Consider the following 18,630-nt stretch of genomic DNA (forward strand, 5'->3'; position numbering starts at 1 on the left):
GGCACCTTTTACCCAAAGGGTTGTGCTCCTTTGATGTGGGGGGCTGGGGTGCATTGCCAGGTTCATGAACTGAAAAATTGTTCCGGGATGTTTATTTATTTCCCTCGCAAGCAGCTGCCCAAGTTACCTGGGAGATGGGAAAATCTGTGAAAGCTACTTTAACCCTTTGAGGGGCAGAGTGGTGGAACCAGGACGGAGGAGAGAAGGGCTCATTCCCGGGATGTGAGTCTGGCTTAAGCTTGCCTTAAGTCCCCTCCCTAATCCCTTAGCCAGACCGGTAGCTGCAGCCCCACCTGCCAGTCCTGTCCCGCCTCGCCCAAGGCTCAGACGAGCTCCTCTCACAGGACCCAACTGTCTAACCACCCCAGAACCCCTCTAGGATTCCTAAACTCAGGTCAACTTTTGTACTAATGAAAAGGTCCTTGAACTAATCCCTAATCCAACTTCTATCACAAAGGCTGTGGATGCCTGGCATAATTGCACACGCTTTGGTGGATATTGGAGAGTTCGAGGCCAGCCTGATCTATATAGAGAGTTGCGGGGACAGCCAGGACTACATTGAGAAACACTGTCTCAGAAACAAACAAACAAACAAACAAAATCACTGTGAATGCAACATCCCTTACTGTCTCAGAGCCTCATCCATAAAATGGGTATAATCCTCCTACCCTTTCTCACAGGTGTCTCAGGCTCAAACAGGAAAGTGCTGGTTGTAATATTTGAAAATGAGAAAGTAGGGAGCTGGAGATAGGTCAGCCCTCAAGAGTTCTTGCTCGATTTCCTAAGACCCTGAGTTTGGCTCCCAGCACTTAACTCCAGCTACACAGAGCTGGACACCCTCTTCAGGCCCCCAAGGCACTGGAACACTTATAAAGACGAATTAAAATACATATTTCTTTTTAATGAGGAAGCGGCCGTCTATTCTGCCATGTATGGTTGTGCATGCGGGTTGAACTTTTGGGCTTGGGATCTGGGCTTGGCTTCTCTCTTCACACGGCCATTGCTTCTGTAGCTATCTAGACTTCCTTCCCATCAGAATCAGGGGGACCCCACGGCTCCCTTTTTGAGATAAGGCAGTTTGGAATCAGTGGAGAATTGCAATAGACAATTGAGGCAGAGAAATGTGGTCTGGGATGGAGAGGTGGCTCTGCAATTAAGAGCACTGACTGCTCTTTCAAACGTTCCAGGCTTGGTTCCAAGCACCTACCTGGCAGCTCACAACCAATCCTAACTCCTCTTCCAGGGGATCTGAGGGTCAGGTGGGCACCAGGCACACATATGGTTGCTATACAAACGTGTATAGTACATATATACAGACATGCCTTCAGGCAAAACACCCATACACATCAAATACATTTTTAAATTTTTTGGGATAAGATTTCTCTATACAGCCTATACTGTCCTGGAATTTGTTATATAGTCCAGGCTAACCTTGAACTCACAGAGATCCTCCTGCCTCTGTCCTCTGCCTCCAATGTGCTGGAATTAAAAGTGTGTCACACACCTGGCCAAAAAAAAAATATTTTTTTAAAAAAGTCAGGGGGCTAAAGAGTCGGCTCAGTGGGTAAGAGCACGTGATGCAGAAGACCCAAGTTTGATTCCCAGCCCCTACCTGGCAGCTCACAACCATCTGTAACTCCAGTCCCAGGAGATCCAGCGTCCTCTTCTGACTTTGGCAGGCAACAGACCCATGTCGTGTATGAGAATATATGCAGGGAGAACACACATGCGCACAAAATAATGAAAATGTTTTTTCAACAGGTAGGTGACCTGGCATGGTGGTGCATTCCTGTAATCCAGGCTTTCTAGAGTCAGAGGCAGGGGGATCACAGCAAGTTCAGAGTCAACTTGACCTACAGTCTATTGTTCAAGCCAGCCAGGCCTGTATATTGAAACCCTATCTGGTCTATAGAATGAGTTCCAAGCCAGCCAGGCCTACATATTGAAACCCTGTCTAAAACAAGCAGTGGGGAGCTGAGGTGGGTAACAGCTAAAGGCTCTGCCACAGAACACGACAACCTGAGTTCAGTCCCCAGAGCCCTCATGGTGGAGAGAGAGAACCAACTCCTCCAGGTTGTCCCCTGACTTTTACACACAATGTGTGTGGTACACATGCACCCATACACACAAGTACACATATACACATATACAGATACACACATATATACATGCACACACACATGCACACACACATACACACATGCACATATACACACATGCACCCATTCACACAGACTCACTCATACACACACAGACATACATACACGCACAAGCACACACAGACTCATACATACATAAACACATACAGAGAGACTCAGATTTTCTCTCACACATGTACACAGACACACACACACAGATACACACACATATACACACAGACATACATACACGCACACACAGACTCATACATAAACACATACAGAGAGACTCAGATTTTCTCTCACACATGTACACAGACACACACACACAGATACACACACACACACAGACACACACACTATAAGACATGTAATGTGTAGGAGTTGGGCCTGGTGACACACCCATCATCCCAGCTACCCAGGAAGCTGGGGTGGGAAAGTTACACATTCACACCTTGGCTGGGCAACTTAGTGAGACCCTGTCTCAAAATAAAAATAAGATAATAAATAAATAAATAAGAAGAAGACAAAGAGAAGAAAGGAAGGAAGGCAGACAAGATGGCTCACCAGGTAAAGGGGCTTGCTGCCAAGCCTGAGGACCTGAGCTCTACCCCCAGGTCCCACCTGGTGGAAGAAGAGAAAGAACTCTTTCAGGTTGTCCCCTGGTCTCCACAGGATGTTACACATATATGAAAGAAATAGATAAAACATAATGAATTTGCTTGCTTGGTTGGTTTTGCTTTGTTTTTCAAGACAGGGTTTCTTTGTGTAGCCCTGGCTGTCCTAGAACTCACTCTGTAGACCATCCAGACTGGCCTCAAACTCAGAGACCTGCCTGCCTCTGCCTCCCAAGTGCTGGGATCAAAGCTGTTAGTCACCACCACCAGACAACATTTTTTTAAGAGAGAAAGAAAAGTGTGTGGTTATAAAAGGAAATGTTATATTTGAAATGAAAGGCCTTGTCTTTTTACTTTTGAGTGAGAAAACAATTTGGACACCAATCAGGAAACTGAAGAAATAACTCAGGGTTCTTCTCTGGGCTAAGTCTTCAGGTATCCCTACCTAGCAGAACTACACATAGTGTGTCTGCACCACCTCCTGAATTCTGGTTTTTGTGTGTAGCAGGCAGACCTACTAACAACACTATTCCTTGGAATTCCACCATCAACTCTGTTCCTATAATTCTACAACCCTGGGACCTTCCAGATGAGTCCACTCCTGTATTTCACAGAACTAGAAATGTGCAAAATGCTCTATTACTGAATTTGAAAGTTGCAGGATATTTGAGTGGGAAAGTGTCTTAAAGATTATCTAACTCAGTGGATATGCGTTTGGTAATTATAACAGCAAGTGTGTATAACATTTGCCATGGGCTGTGTGGAACTTGAAGCCCTCAGCATGTGTAACTCATTTTCCATCCTTGTAACAGCTCAGAGATGCGACAGGCCATGAACAGAGGTTCAACCATTTCTCCAAGTCAGCCAGTCAGTGGTGGACCCAGATTTTGGCCAAATTTATCCTGCCTTAAGCATTTGTGTTTGCAACCACTGTTCTACAGTAACTGGAGAAGACCAAGCCCATGAGGTGTGAGGTGGCTTGCCCAGGCACTGAACCGATTGTTGGTGGGGGGAGAACCAGAACTCATAGCTACTAACCCTGATTTATTGATATTTTTAATGATTTTTAACTTTTTATATCAGTTTGTGTATCTGTATAAGGGGTACACACATACCATGGCACCGTGGAAGCCAGAGGCCTGTTTTAGGAGTCAGTTCTCATCCTCTATCACACAGGCCCTGGGGGTTGAACTCAGACATCTGGCTTGGTGCCATGTGCCTTCGCCATGGGGCCCTGTCACCGGCCCACAGTGTTTGTTTGTTTCTTAATTCCCTGCTATGGTTATACACAACAGTCATGGGTTATTCCAATCCTTTCCTGAGGTTTTCTCTGAAGGGCGGATGGACGTTGGCTCCATGTGGCTACAGGGAATAGCTGAACTGTACCACAGTAGGCCCTCACTGACCAGAGTGGTGTGTGAGCCACTGTTGTTAGCCGGCAGCAGGAACCAGGGGATCCTCAGACCAGCAGGTTAGAGTCTGGGCCTTCTGCCAAGCCCTTCCAGGACAGAGGATTGCCTGCTTCAGACATGTTTCAGCCAAATTATCTGTCTCCAAAATGCACTAAGCCCGTTTATAAAGGTTTGCTGGAGGATGCTGGGGGAAAAAAGGTTCTCTGAGGCTGCCTCCCAGACTTACCCTGAGCCCTGCTGAGAAACAGGACCCTTGGGTAGACTGTGACAGAATATTAACCTGCTGGAATAACTCGATACAGACATGTTCTGGGCAGGTAACAATCAGGAACAGCAGGCATCAAAGTGTTAGGACATAATGGGAAAAACTTAAAACAGAGAACATTCTCTTCTTTCTCATCTGAGCCGGAACCCATCCGTTTCCATTCCATATTCACAGCAGAGCCCTGTGACCCAGCTTGTGACTACGACCCTGCTGAGCCCTCCAAGAAAGAACATCACAGTAGCTAAAGTGTCTGGGAAGTGTTAGCCCTGACAAAGAGAAGAGAGTGGCCACCAGAGTGAGCTGCAACTAATACCCAGGGCAGTTTAGTCTTGGTGATCTTTTGGGGTTTTATGATACAGACGGGTCATAAGAGGGGGACATTCTCCACCTCTCCTTTTCTGGAGGAGGAAACTTGTAGCTGCAGAGTATATTATATGCAAATACAAGCTCCGTGGACTTGTGTATTTCTGGACAACACTGAATACGGTACTGAAAACACTGTACTATGACACAGATAAACTTGTTTTTTTTTTCTGAGCCTTCCCTGGGTTGTTCAAGTAACAGCTAAGCTCTGGCCTCATGAACAGCTGGTCCCTCACATTCCTGGCCTGAAGCTAAGGTTTCCACACACTTTTGTTGGTGGTAGTGTTGCTGCTGCTCTTGTTTTTCAAGACGGTTTCTCTGTAGCCCTGGCTGTCCTGGAACTCACTGCAGACCATGCCGGCCTCCACCTCAGAGAAATGAGCCGGCTTCCCTGCCTTGGAGTGCTGGGATTAAAGGCCTGCCCTTGGTGCTGTTCTATTAATAGGTGCTAGGGTTGTAGTAATTGAACTAAGGAGACAGGGTCCCTTTTGTTGCAGTTTCTTTTCTGGAAACAAGTGAGAAGTGGGTATGCAGAAAACTCCTATAATCCCAGGACGCATGAGACTGAGGCCGGGAAGCTCAAGATCAGTCTGAGGGCTACAGCAAGACTCTGTCAAAACAAACAAAAATAAACAAAACCAACACAACAAAAAAACCTACCGCCACCATCACAAAGGAGTCTGGAGAAATGCCTCAGCAGTTACAAGTGTGGGCTGTGTGTACCAGTCTTGCAGAGGACTTGAGTTCCAATCCCGACACAACCCAGGTGGAACCACCTGTAACTCCAGCTCTAGAAGATCTGAAGCCTTTGCCCTCCACTGGCACGTGCATCCCCCCCCACACACACGTAGAAATGAAATCTTAAAAATAAACAACAAACAGACAAGAAGTCAGGATAAGTGTTACTGCAATCACTGTTAAATGAGAAATGGATCTGATGAGGTGACTAGGGGAGAAACTTCAGTTGCACTGTCAAAAGTTGTCTCTTGGAGGAAGTGACATTTACATGGTGACCTAGATGACAAGGACCCCTCCATGCAAAGAATCTGCGTTGAGAGCATCCCAGGCAGAAGGAACAGTTAATGCAAAAGCCTTCTGGCAAGAGCAGCTCCCTGGGCTCTAGAAAGACAAAGAAAGCCAGTGAGGCCAAAGTGGTAGCTGAGGTCAGAGCGGCAGGCATGCCCTGGCTGGTGCAGATGCACACAGGCCGCTGGAAGGAGTCTGGATTTCATTCAGAGTGTAATGAGAAGCCTTTGGGGGTGCTAAGCTCGGAAGCGGCACACTCTGATTTATGGCTTTAAAAGATCATGCTGGCTGCTGGGTGAAGAATAGACTGTGGAATGAAGGGATTGGAGGGGAACCACTTAGGAAGCTATTATAGTGGTCCAGCACAGGGAACCGCAGCTTAGGCAAGGACAGCAATAGTGGCTGGGAGAAATTACAAAAACCCAACCAAGCTATGTGAATTGGAGTACCCTGTACCTGCTGCGGTTCCTTTGATAGCACTTATTCCTGTCAAATTGTTATCAACAGGCAACAAATACTTGCCAGGCACCTCCTCTGTGCCAAGCACCATACTGAGCACTGAAATACTAGTCCAGAGAAGAAGCTACACCCCACTTCCTTCTGCCCAAGGGCTGGAGGAACATGCCTCACCCTGCTATCCCTGCCCTGTCCTCCACAACTAAAGTGGACTTGATGGGCAGAGGTGGGGAGTGAGGTGTTGACAGTTGGAAAATTGATGCTATAAAACAGAGAGTTCAAAGTCCCCTCAAGATCTCTGAGCAAAGACCTGGAGAACCCTAAGCTCCCGCAGTTAGGAGAGAGCGAAGCCAGTGCTGAGAACAGAGTCTTGCGTCTTATCTTCTGAGTTCCCACAGCCCAGTCTGTCAGAGCTCCCCTCAACCACGTCTTCTCCAACTCCACCGCTGGTTTTTGTTATCCCAATCCCCCAACCCCACTTCGGGAAATTTGTTAGTCTCTTGTGCCCCCTGGTGGCGTATTCTGGGCACTGCTGTCCATAATTGTCTCCGATTCACAATTCGTGGTAATTTGAAGGCCAGGCTGGGAAATTCTGAAAAAGCTGGAATGTCACTGCACCAGGGCATAGGACTCTATCAGTTTCCCGGAATTAGAGGCAGGATCTAACCCTCCATCTACTCTGTACATGATGCCAGAATTACCTTTTGTCTATGAGTCGAATAAACCATTGAGGACCAGTCAGCTAGTCTCAGTCAGTCACCAATGTGTTCAGAGTGCACGGGAACTCTGATCTTTGGACGTGTTCACCCAGAGGCTTGGAGCTGATGGCATCAGGTAGGGCAATCAGAATGTTTTATGTCGTTGGCCACAGGAACAGAAACTCCCTTGCATCATTCTGTTCCTGCTTGGCTTTCAAGCCTGACACTCTGGCCTTTCCGAGCTCTGAGTAAGTGCCTCACTAACATTCTAAATGTCTCTCATACTCCCACTAGTTAGAGCTTGCAGACAAGAAGATGCCCGGGACATTGGACAATTAGGCAAGTGTCTTTGAGCCTCAGTTCTTCCTTTAAGAGGGAACACTAAGACTTCTCTAGGCAAGGCTGTCAAATGAGTGCTTGAGTTATGTATTGCTATGCATGAAATCATCACAAATTTAGAACATTAAAACATTCACTAAGTCAGGGTATGGTACAAGCCTTTAGTCCAAGTATTAAGAAGGCAGAGACAGGCAGATCTCTGCGTTCAAGGCCTGTCTGGCTTACAGAGCAAATTCCAAGACAACCAGGACTACACAGAGAAACCCTGTCTTAACAAAACAAAACCATGAATTTATAATTAATTGGTTCTTGCCAGGAAGTGGGACACCTTTAAACTCAGCACTCAGGAGGCAGAGGCAGGTGGATCTTTGAATTTGAGGCCAGCCTGGTCTACAGAGCAAGGTCCAGGACAGCCAGGACTACACAGAGAAACCATGTCTTGAAACAATTATAACTTCTTTTTTTATTATAAATGGTTCTTCCCACCAGGAGATGGAGTGCGGTCTACCAGGGTGTTCTGTTTTAGGGTAACAAAGCCACAAGCAAAGGGCCAGCTGGGGATTCAGCTCATGGGTGACTAGAAGGATCCAATTCTATGCTCTCGTGAAAGCCAATAGGATTTAATTACTTTAAAAAAAAGTTTTATTTATTATACAAGTACAGTGTTGCTGTCTTCAGACACACCAGAAGAGGGCATTGGATCCCATTACAGATGGCTGTGAGCCACCATGTGGTTGCTGGGAATTGAACTCAGGTCCTCTGGAAGGGCAGTCAGTGCTCTTAACCGCTGAGCCATCTCTCCAGTTCCCTTAATTACTTTTTAAAAGATCTATTTTAGGTTTGTTTATCTATGTCTGTCTGTGTGAGGGAATGCTCTTGGAGACCAGAGATGGGTATCGAGTCCCCCAGAGCTATTGTGAGCTGCTCACCTGGGTGCTGGGAACTGAACTTGGGTCAGTTCTAGGCTCTCTAGGCTCAGGATTCAGTCAACTGTTAGGACTGTAGGACTGTAGGACTGTAGGACTGTAGGACTGTAGGATTGTAGGACTGTAGGACTGTAGGACTGTAGGACTGTAGGACTGTAGGACTGTAGGACTGTAGTCCTCAATCCTTGCCAGGACTCCCCAACATGGCACCAAGGGAAGTCTGCTAGCAAAACAGAAAGTACAACCTTATAGACTAACCAAAAACCTACCTGTCTTAGTCAGGGTTTCTATTCCTGCACAAACATTATGACCAAGAAGCAAACTGGGGAGGAAAGGGTTTATTCAGCTTATACTTCCATGTTGCTATTCATCACCAAAGGAAGTCAGGACAGGAACTCAAGCAGGGCAAGAACTTGGAGACAGGCGCTGATGCAGAGGCCATGGCAGGATGTTACTTACTGGCTTGCTTCCCCTGGCTTGCTCAGCTTGCTTTCTTATAGAACCCAGGACTGCCAGTCCAGGAATGGCACCACCCATGATGGGCCCTCCCACCCTTGATCACTAATTGAGAAAATGCCTTACAGCTGGATCTCATGGAGGCATTTCCTCAAGGGAAGGTCCTTTCTCTGTGATAACTCCAGCTTGTGTCAAGTTGACACACAAAACACCAACCACCACAATACCTGTGATTTTTCCTGTCTAAAGCAAGTCACTCGGTCAGCCTGACTAAGGGGAAGATCGGTACACAGGGCATTAAGCAGCATGTGAGGCATTACACCTGTCTTGGTCTGCTTGCCACAGTGAGAGGACTGTACTCATTAGCCAGGACCTCTTCCTACATGAGCATGTCGGCACGTGGCTGCAGTCTTAGTACTTGGGAAGCTGAGAAGAGGGCCACCGTGAGTTGCCCCCCCCACCCCCAGACAAGATATAAGGCCTTATTAAAAAGAAGGAGGAAGCAGAGGAGGGAAGGAAGAAAGAAGGAAGAGAAGAAGGAAGAAAGGAAATCCCACTTTCTCCTTGAAGGCTTTTACAGTTCTTCCAAAATCTAAATCTATTTGAGTGAGTGTTCTATTGCTGTGAAGAGATACCATGACCAAGGCAAGTTGCAAAAGGAAGCTTTTAATTGGGGGTTAGTCTGTGATCAACATGACAGGAAGTGAACAGCAGAAGCTGAGAGCTTTACATCCTGATCCAAAGGCAGAGAGAGAGAGAGAGAGAGAGAGAGAGAGAGAGAGAGAGAGAGAGAAAGAGAAAGAAAGAGACTGGACTTGACATAGGCTTTTGAAACCTCACAGACACCCCCTCCAACAAGGCCACGCCTCCTAATCCTTCCTAGAGGGTTCCACCAACTGGGGACCAGGCATTTAAATATATGAGCCTATGGTGGCGATTTTCACCCAGACTACCACAAAACCCATCAGAATTAAGCACTCTTACGAATCAGAAAAAGTTGAAGAGTCAATATGTTGTAGCTGTATTTCTTTTTACTGTTCTGGAGACAGAGTCTAAGGCCATGTGCATGGTAGTGAGTATCCACCACTGGAACACACATGGAGCCTTAAAAATGATCTTGAGCCAGCCAGCCAGTGGCGCACGCCTTTAATCCCAGCACAGGGGAGGCAGAGGCAGGCGGATTTCTGAGTTCGAGGCCAGCCTGGTCTACAGAGTGAGTTCCAGGACACCCAGGGCTACACAGAGAAACCCTGTCTCAAAAAAGAAAAGAAAAGAAAAGAAAAGAAAAGGCCCAAACTGTCTTATAAGCTCCAGGTCCAGGTTAGAATCTGAAGAGAGAAACCAAATGTCTCCCTGCCCACAGCCAGCATGTCACGAGGTGCTAGGGGTAGGACCTCCAGACAGGATGCTATTTTCAATTGCTTTTGACCAGCTGGATCTCAGCCTTTAGTTTAGGACATGAGTTCCCAAGGAGGGTTAGAGAAGAGGAGAACACTTTGAGGTTGGGCTTGGCTCGGAGGAGCTGCTACCTTCTGGGGGGATGGCACCTTCTGGAAGTGTAATCACCTGGTGAGTTTTTGGCCACAGGAAAAAAGTCAGAACAATGACTCCCTTTCCTTTCTCAGCCCCTCCCAAGTCTGCAGAGGTTCTATGCTTCCTGGCAACTCACCTCACTTCTCTCCTTCTGAGACTAACACCCCATTTAAGAAAAATGCCACGGGAGATGCCTTGACCAGGGGACCAAATCTAACAGCACCAAAACTGAACATCCTGATGCCATATGACCTCAGACAGATTAGGTAGATACAAGGTCACGGGCTGGTATTTACACCAGAAATGTTCAACAGGAATCTAATTATGGGCGAACAGACTGAGGGAGGAGCACTTCCTGGCCTGTTCATTGTGCTCTCCCAAAATATCAGTGTTAGGGGAGAAAAAAAGACAAGAATTAATACTGTTGATGAATATGGACACGCATAACTAAACAGCTACATGGCACTTATCTGGCCCAGGTTGTTGCTGGTGGTGGTGGTTTAAGATTTATTTATGTGTCTTGTGTGAAGGAATGTTTTGCCTGAGTGTGTGTCTGTGAACCACGTGCATGTCTGTTGTCTTTCTGGAGCAGACATCTTTCTGAAACTAGAGTTACAAACAGTTGTAAGCCACCAGGTAGGTGCCGGGAACTGAATCCAGGTCCATCTACTTAGGAGACAGAGCTGGAGGACCATAAGGCCAAGGAGACAGAGCAGGGGCTGGGGTCGGGGGAACCATAAGGCCAAGGACAGCTTGGCCTATTTACTGAGACTCTGTCTCAAAACAAACTTAAATTTAAGAAGAAAAAGGAAGCGCTATAGTGCTCTGAATTTAACTCCAGGGAGGGGAGGGGAGGGCATAGGAGGGCAGGGGAGGGGAGGGGAGGGGAGGGGAGAGGAGGGCAGGGGAGGGGAGGGCATGGGAGGGCATGGGAGGACAGGGGAGGGGAGGGGAGAGGAGGGGAGGGGAGGGGAGGGCATAGGAGGGCAGGGGAGGGGAGGGGAGGGGAGGGGAGAGGAGGGCAGGGGAGGGGAGGGCATGGGAGGGCATGGGAGGACAGGGGAGGGGAGGGGAGGGCATAGGAGGGCAGGGGAGGGGAGGGGAGGGGAGAGGAGGGCAGGGGAGGGGAGGGCATGGGAGGGCATGGGAGGACAGGGGAGGGGAGGGGAGGGGAGAGGAGGGCAGGGGAGGGGAGGGGAGGGGAGGGGAGGGGAGGGCAGGGGAGGGGAGGGCAGGGGAGAGACCTCTCATCCTGACTGCTTGGTGAAGCACTCAGGAAGTCAGCTGGCTTCTGTTCTCACACTCTCATGAGGCTCCCCAGAACCACACATCTGAAAGAGAGTCAGCAAATGTGAGAACTCTGACAGCCAGTAAACATAGACAAGATGTGCATATAGTCCCTGTGTTGCTCCAGCCATTACTCTATAGCTTTAGATTGGAAAGTGCCTAGTTTGGGTACTAGCATGAAAACACTCCAGTAAGCAAATTAACACAGTACCCTGGTCTGCGGAAACTCCCTCCTTCCCGTAGAACATTACAGAAGGAGGAAGCTGGGTACCAGGTGCCAGCAAAGCAGAGTCACTGAACAATGTTTGTTTAAAAACGATCCCATATTTGACATCCCCCCCCCCAAAAAAAAACCCATCAATTTGTTATGGAAATTGTCACAATGTTGTTTGTCTCCTTAATATTTCTACAATTGAGTGTTTTGTTGTTGGGTTTTTTGTTTGTTTGTTTGTTTGTTCGGATAGATGATTGGCTTTGTTCTGAGACAGGGTCAAATCAGGCTGGCCACAAACTGGCTATGTTTGATGCCCCCCACCTCTCAGATCTGGAATTATAAGCCTGTGCTGCAGCCTTGCCCAGCAGGTACGGCTGAATGGGTTTTCACTGCATGGGGTCATCAGAATATTTCTAGTGCATAGTGTATTTCTGAGTCCTAATATGTCCCCAAACCACCACGGGCAGATAGGCAGGCAGAGCCGGGAGGCAGGGAAACCAGAAGGCCACGAGAGAGAATGTAAGCTACAGAAGAAGCAGTCAAGATGGCCAGCCCGCAGGAGGTGGGGCTCCAGAGAAAGCCTGGTAAGAAGACTGAACTTTATATTGCAGCTTCCTCCAGGCTGGCTTGTTACTGTTGTTCCTGCTTTTGTTTCTATGCCCAGGTTGGTTTCTTTGTTTTCTGCAGGGGGTTAATGCCTCAAGCCAAATCAGAGTTTATGAATTTCACTGCCGGGGGGGTTTTTTTGTTGTTGTTGTTTTGGGTTTTTTTTTGTTTTTTTTTAAATTCTGAACTTTATGTTGGATCAAGCTATTTAGTTGTTTCCTGTATGCTATAGAAGACATTCTGGACACACACAAAACAATGGAGCTGGTTTGGAAAAGGGATGAACAGGGGGACACTCTGGGTTTCCAGTGGAGCTGCGCGTGTGCTGTATGGATATATACAAATGGTCACACCCACAGCCTACTGGGAGAGTCAACTCTGACTTTCAGGTCTTTGTGCTGACTTTCTGTCTTTGTGCTGTTGGGAGGTGGGGGTGGGGGTGGAGGTGGGGGGCTGTGCACCTGCACAGAGTACAGGAACTTTGTGAACTTTGTTTCTCTTCAGTGTAGCTGTGAATTTTGTTGAGTTTTGAGGTTTTGTGTGTGTGTGTGTGTGTGTGCTCTTGCATGTGCATGTGTGCACAGATTGGTGTAAGCTGACTTATGTGGGTGCTGGGAATCAAACCAGGGTCCTCTGTGAGAGCAGCAAGCGTTCCTAACCACTGAGCCGTCTCATCCGTCCTTTTGCTGTAAATTTTCAGTTGTTCAGAAGAATAAAGTGTTGGGTTTCTGTTTTGTTTATGTTAGAATGAAGGGGAATCGGGTGACAGATTCTAGGCAGGGAGCCTGAGGCTGACAGGTCCTGGTGACATGCAGGTGAGGGATGTGACATCCTTCACAGCACTGTTGGTATTTTTGGTTTTGTTCTGTGCTGGGGATTGAACTCAGGGCCTCAGCACGTGCTAGGCGGGCAATCACTGAACAGCACCCAGCACTGCAGGGCTGTTTTCAAGTCGAATGATACATGAAAGTGCCTCTTTCATGCTGGGCAGTTGAAACTGAAGCCACAGGTCTACAAAGTCACAGGTCACACAGGCTGTCTGCAAGGTCACACAGGTCACACAGGCTGTCTACAAAGGACTTCTCTACAACAGTAACCTCTGCCTCCTTGGATCCGGGCCTGGGTGTAAGCCCATGCTCTCTGTGTGACTTGGCCCTAAGCAGTATATACAATGCAGCAGAGGATGCAAAACTAGGCTACAAACAGCTTGTGGCTTCTACTCGAATCCACCACAAACTTGCCACCCCTCACCCCATCCCTAGAAGTAAGCTGCCATGTTATGGTGGAGCTATAAAGAGATTTAGATAGCAAGGAACAAATGTATCAGCCAACAGCCTGCTAGGACCCAAGGAAGGCTTGCCAACAATAGATATGCCAACCCACCGCACACAGGGTCTTTGATACATGGCCTTTGGTAGTGACAACTCTGGAGTTTTGGGGGTCTTTGAAAAACACAGAAATATCATGGGAATATGTTTTCATTTTAATCCAGAATATGGGCTGCTTCAGATTGTTCACAGCAGACTATGATTCGCCTCGTGCTCTAGCAGGGGTGTGATTTTTGCCAGCTGCAGTTTCTGTGATTGTGTGATGTTTGAAATTCTGGGGACTTTTTAGAGGTTATATAAATGCTAGGGCTCCTGGGAGGTGGGGGTTGTTGATTGATTGTTGTTGGTTGAGGTTTGTTAAGTAGTGCATGAAGAAGAAAAGAAGAAGAAGAAGAAGAAGAAGAAGAAGAAGAAGAAGAAGAAGAAGAAGAAGAAGAAGAAGAAGAAGAAGAAGAGAAGGAGGAGGAGGAGGTAGAGGAGAAAGAAGAGGAGGAGGAAGAGGAGGAAGAGGAGGAAGAAGAGGTAGAGGAGAAAGAAGAGGAGGAGGAAGAGGAGGAAAAGGAGGTAGAGGAGGAGGAAGAGGAGATAGAGAAGGTAGAGGAGAAAGAAGAGGAGGAGGAGGAGGAGGAAGAAGAAGAAGAAGAAGAAGAAGAAGAAGAAGAAGAAGAAGAAGAAGAAGAAGAAGAAGAAAGAAAGAAAGAAAGAAAGAAAGAAAGAAAGAAAGAAAGAATTAGATATCCTGATCACAAAGATCAGATTTGCCCCAAGGAACTCCACGCTCCTAATCATCAGGGAGTAGTCTAAGGATACCTTTGTCCCCTTTCTGATCCCTGACTATATTCAGGGATCTCTTTCCTTTCCTCTCTATCTTTGTTTTTTCTCTCTTGTCTAGTGTTAGGGGATTGAAAGGGAGGAGGAAGGGGGGTGAAGAAGGGTGGAAGTAAGAACCCACAGAGTAGTAGAAAGACAGCTACAGTCTTTGCTTGGATATTGAATGGAACTTATCAGCATTTGTAAAAGACAGTTTGGGGTGAATTAGGTATTGACTAAGAAAAGATAAAATTAAAATTATTTTTTTAAAGATTTATTTTATGCATAAGTACACTGTTGCTGTCTTCTGACACACCAGAAGATCCCATTACAGATGGTTATGAGCCACCATGTGGTTGCTGGGAATTGAACTCAGGACCTCTGGAAGAGCAGTCAATGCTCTTAACCACTGAGCCATTTCTCCAGCCCTAAAATTAAAATTATAAAATGTAAAACATCATTGAATGAAAAAAGGCAAATTTCAAACAGCATTTCATTATGATCTCATTTTTCTTAAAAAATTTTCTATGTTTATGAAAAGGGATACATTGTATCCTGTAATCCCATTTCTAAGTATATACCCAGGAGAAACAAGTTCATTTGATTGCCAAAAGACATATTCAGAATGTTCATAGGAATTTTATTTATTATAGACCAAGTTGGAATCATCCTTAGCAGAAGAATGAAGAGTGGAGAGAAGAAATTGTGGGTATAGTCTAAGAATAGTCTACTGCAGGATAGTGGAAAACTCCGGAAGGCCGAGGAGGATCAGTTTCAGAAATACAATGTTACTGCGGGTGGAGAGAGGATTCAGCCGTTGCAAGCACTTGCTGCTCTTGCAGAAGGCCCAAGTTTAGTGCCCAGCACCCCTTGGGTGGCTCACAAACTGTAACCCCAGCTTCAGGGGATCCTACACCTTCTTCTGACCTCTGCAGATACCTATCCACATACAGTGTGTGCACCCCCATACATGTAAGTTGTAAAAATGTAAACCTTAAAATAGAATGATGTACAGCCTGTACATCACTGTTATACAAAGTTCAAGTATGTGCAAGTGGAATCTGTAATGGTGTCTGCAGAGTCTCGACCATGGTAGGATAGATGCCAACCAGGAAAGGAGCAGAAGGAAACTTTTCCTGTGAGGTTGATGCCTAGATACCGACTTGGTTACACAGAGGTAGATCCACATATATAAATGCAAAAGCCATCAAATTGTATACCTAATATTTGTGGTTTAGGCAATTCAGTTATATCTCGTTCCATACTTAAAAATAAATGTAAAAGGAAAATGCAGAGGTCGGAGGTGTGGGTCAGCGGCAGAGGGCTTAATGGTAGCATTGCAGGAAGAGGGAAAAAGAAAAAATCTAGTCGGAATGCAGACATGTTAGCAGTCCTCATTCCTAGGTGATGGGAGTATAATGTTTTGATTTGTTTTATTCCTGATCTATGTGTGTGTGTGTGTGTGTGTGTGTGTGTGTGTGTGTGTGTGTGTGTGACAAGATCCCACTGTCTAGCCCCGGCTGACCTAAAACCCATTATTTGGTCTAGGCCAGCCTTGGACTTGCTGGCAGCCACTTAAAAAGAAAGTGGCTTCCAGTTGTCAATCGAGATTGCGGCTGTAAACTACCCCACCCAGCTTCTAAACTTTATTTTCTTGTTGCGATATATAGGCAACACTTCTATAATAATCAAAGGTTATTTTGAGGACTACATTCCAAGTATTTGATTCATGCTGCCTCAGGGGGAAGTCAAGAACCCCTACTGCACCAATCTGAAGGAGAGAAGGGTGTGGCCTCACTCACATAATAGAAATGAAATGTTAATCGTCCTGGCGTCTGGCTGGGGGCTGGAGGGCAGGGATAGGGAACAGGGTATGACTTCTCAGGGGAAGTCCCAAATGCTGAACACCGAGGAAAGTCCCAATGGGCATGCGCAGTAATGGAAACTAACCGGGATCCCAGATGAGAAGATCCAACTGTTGGTTAGCTGTGGCATTTAAAAGTCATTTAATCTCAGAAGTCCCTTGGTGGCTTAGTCATAGAGCAGGGGCTAAAAGCCCCAACTCTAACCCTGCACAGGTTCTTTCCACTCTGCGCCACTTCACTGGTTTCTGGAACTCTGGGTCCCAACTCTGCTAGAGCAGTTTACACGAGGTGAACCACAGGCCTCGTTCAGTTCTCACAGAGCTTTGTGACAAGAGGGTACTGTTTCTCTTTCTGTGGGTTATCTCTTGTTTGGTTTCTTTTCTTTCTTTCTTTCTTTCTTTCTTTCCCTTTCTTTCTTTCTGTCTTTCTTTCTTTCTTTCTTTCTTTCTTTCTTTCTTTCTTTCTGTCTGTCTTTCTTTCTTTCTTTCTTTCTGTCTGTCTGTCTTTCTTTTCTTTTCTTTTCTTTTCTTTTCTTTTTCTTTTCTTCTTGTCTTTTCGAGACAGGGTTTCTCTGTATAGCCCTGGCTGTCCTGGAACTCACTCTGTAGACCAGGCTGGCCTCGAACTCAGAAATCCACCTGCCTCTGCCTCCCAATCTTGTTGGTTTCAAGACAGGGTCTTACTCTGTTGCCTAGGCTGGCTTCCCACTCCCAAGCCTCCTGATTGGACTTCCTAGCTGCTGGAGTTACAGGTGTGCACCATTGGGCCCAATTTTATTTTTTCCTTTAATTTACCCCCTAGTTTTAATTGTATATGTGTTTTGCCTACACGCATGTCTGTGTGCTTTGTGCTCACAGAGGCCAGAAGGGGGAGTCTAATCCCCTAGAACTGGATTTACAGATGGTTGAGAGGCACTATGTGGGTGCTGAAAACCAAACCTGAGTCTTCAGGAAGGTCTACCAGTTCTCTCTCTCTGTCTCGCACGCGCGCATGCTTTACTTATTTTTATTTTATGTGAATTGGTGTTTTTCCTGCATGTGTGTCTGTGTGAGGGTGTTGAATCTTCTGAAGCTGGAATTACAGACAGTTGTGAGTTGCCACATGGGTGCTGGGAATTGAACCCAGGTCCTCTGGAAGAGCAGCCAGTGCTCTTAACCACTGAGGTCCAGCCCCCTTCTTTCTGTTTTTAAAGAGTAGTTTCTGAGGCAACCAACACTACACACAAACAGTAACTCTAGAGTCAAGCCCTCCCTCCGGTCTTCAGACTCCAAATGCTGCCTTCTTTGCAAGATTTTCTGGGCGACCTCTCAGAACGCACTTCACTACCCACTCTCCATGCCACCCCACCCCCACAGAGTCCCGTGGGGGGGCGGGGCACCAGGGCCACCGTCGATGTGCTCTCGCTGAGCTTCTTTCGTGTCATTCAAAAATCCAAACTTCTGCCTCTGTAACCCCAGAGACCTATAGGAGTCCAAACCTGCAACTTCTGGCAGCCGCTTGGCGAAAGGGTCTTCCGTTCCTAGTCCCTAGTCTGGTTCAAAGGTGAGTGTCAGCTCTCTATCGGAAGAGCAGCCTCCTCACCTGGACCTTCTCTGCCAGCCGCTTCACCTCCTTTCTCTCCAAGCCCAGCACCCCACCCTCCACCCCCCTTCCAGGTGTCGCTCTCTCCAGTATCCTTCCCAAGACCCGCAAAGTCCCTCACAGCAGTGAGAAGCTGCAGAGTGACAGGCAATGTTGAGGCCCAAGAGCCAGCAGCTGTGAGCAGCTAGCACTACGCCCTCTTTAATAATTCATCTTCCAGCAGGCTGCAGGCACCATGCCCTCATTCTGAGCCAGAGATGGCTGCCACAGCTCTGTGGGGTCGGAGAGGGAGGCTGAGAGGAGCAGAGAGCTGGGAGAACAAGCCGGAGGTGCCCAACCTCCAAGCCTGTGCTGCACACGGCTCGCTATTCCTTCTGAAAAGGGTTTCAGTCTGGGCTGATAACTAGGGGTCCAGACCCAGAAGGATCTCAGAGAGAGCGCCTGCACTCATCTCCCTGCCGTGCATATAACCAGGCTCAGCCCTGGCCAAGCCTCTGCAGGCTACCTTTCTAATGATGTCCCCAGCCCTCTGTCCCCCCGACACGTCCCAGCTGTCCCCGCTTCAGGAGTCCTGCTCTGCTGGAGCTCCCATCACTTAGCTGTCCCCAACCCTCTTCTTGACTCTGCCGGTCCACCCCCATCTCTTCAACCCCACCCTCTCTGGCTAAGAGCTGCTGTTTATGAAGCTTGTAGACAGTGAGGGTGGAGGA

Source organism: Arvicanthis niloticus, chromosome 13 (assembly GCF_011762505.2).
Source record: "Arvicanthis niloticus isolate mArvNil1 chromosome 13, mArvNil1.pat.X, whole genome shotgun sequence".
Taxonomy (NCBI): Eukaryota; Metazoa; Chordata; class Mammalia; order Rodentia; family Muridae; genus Arvicanthis; species Arvicanthis niloticus.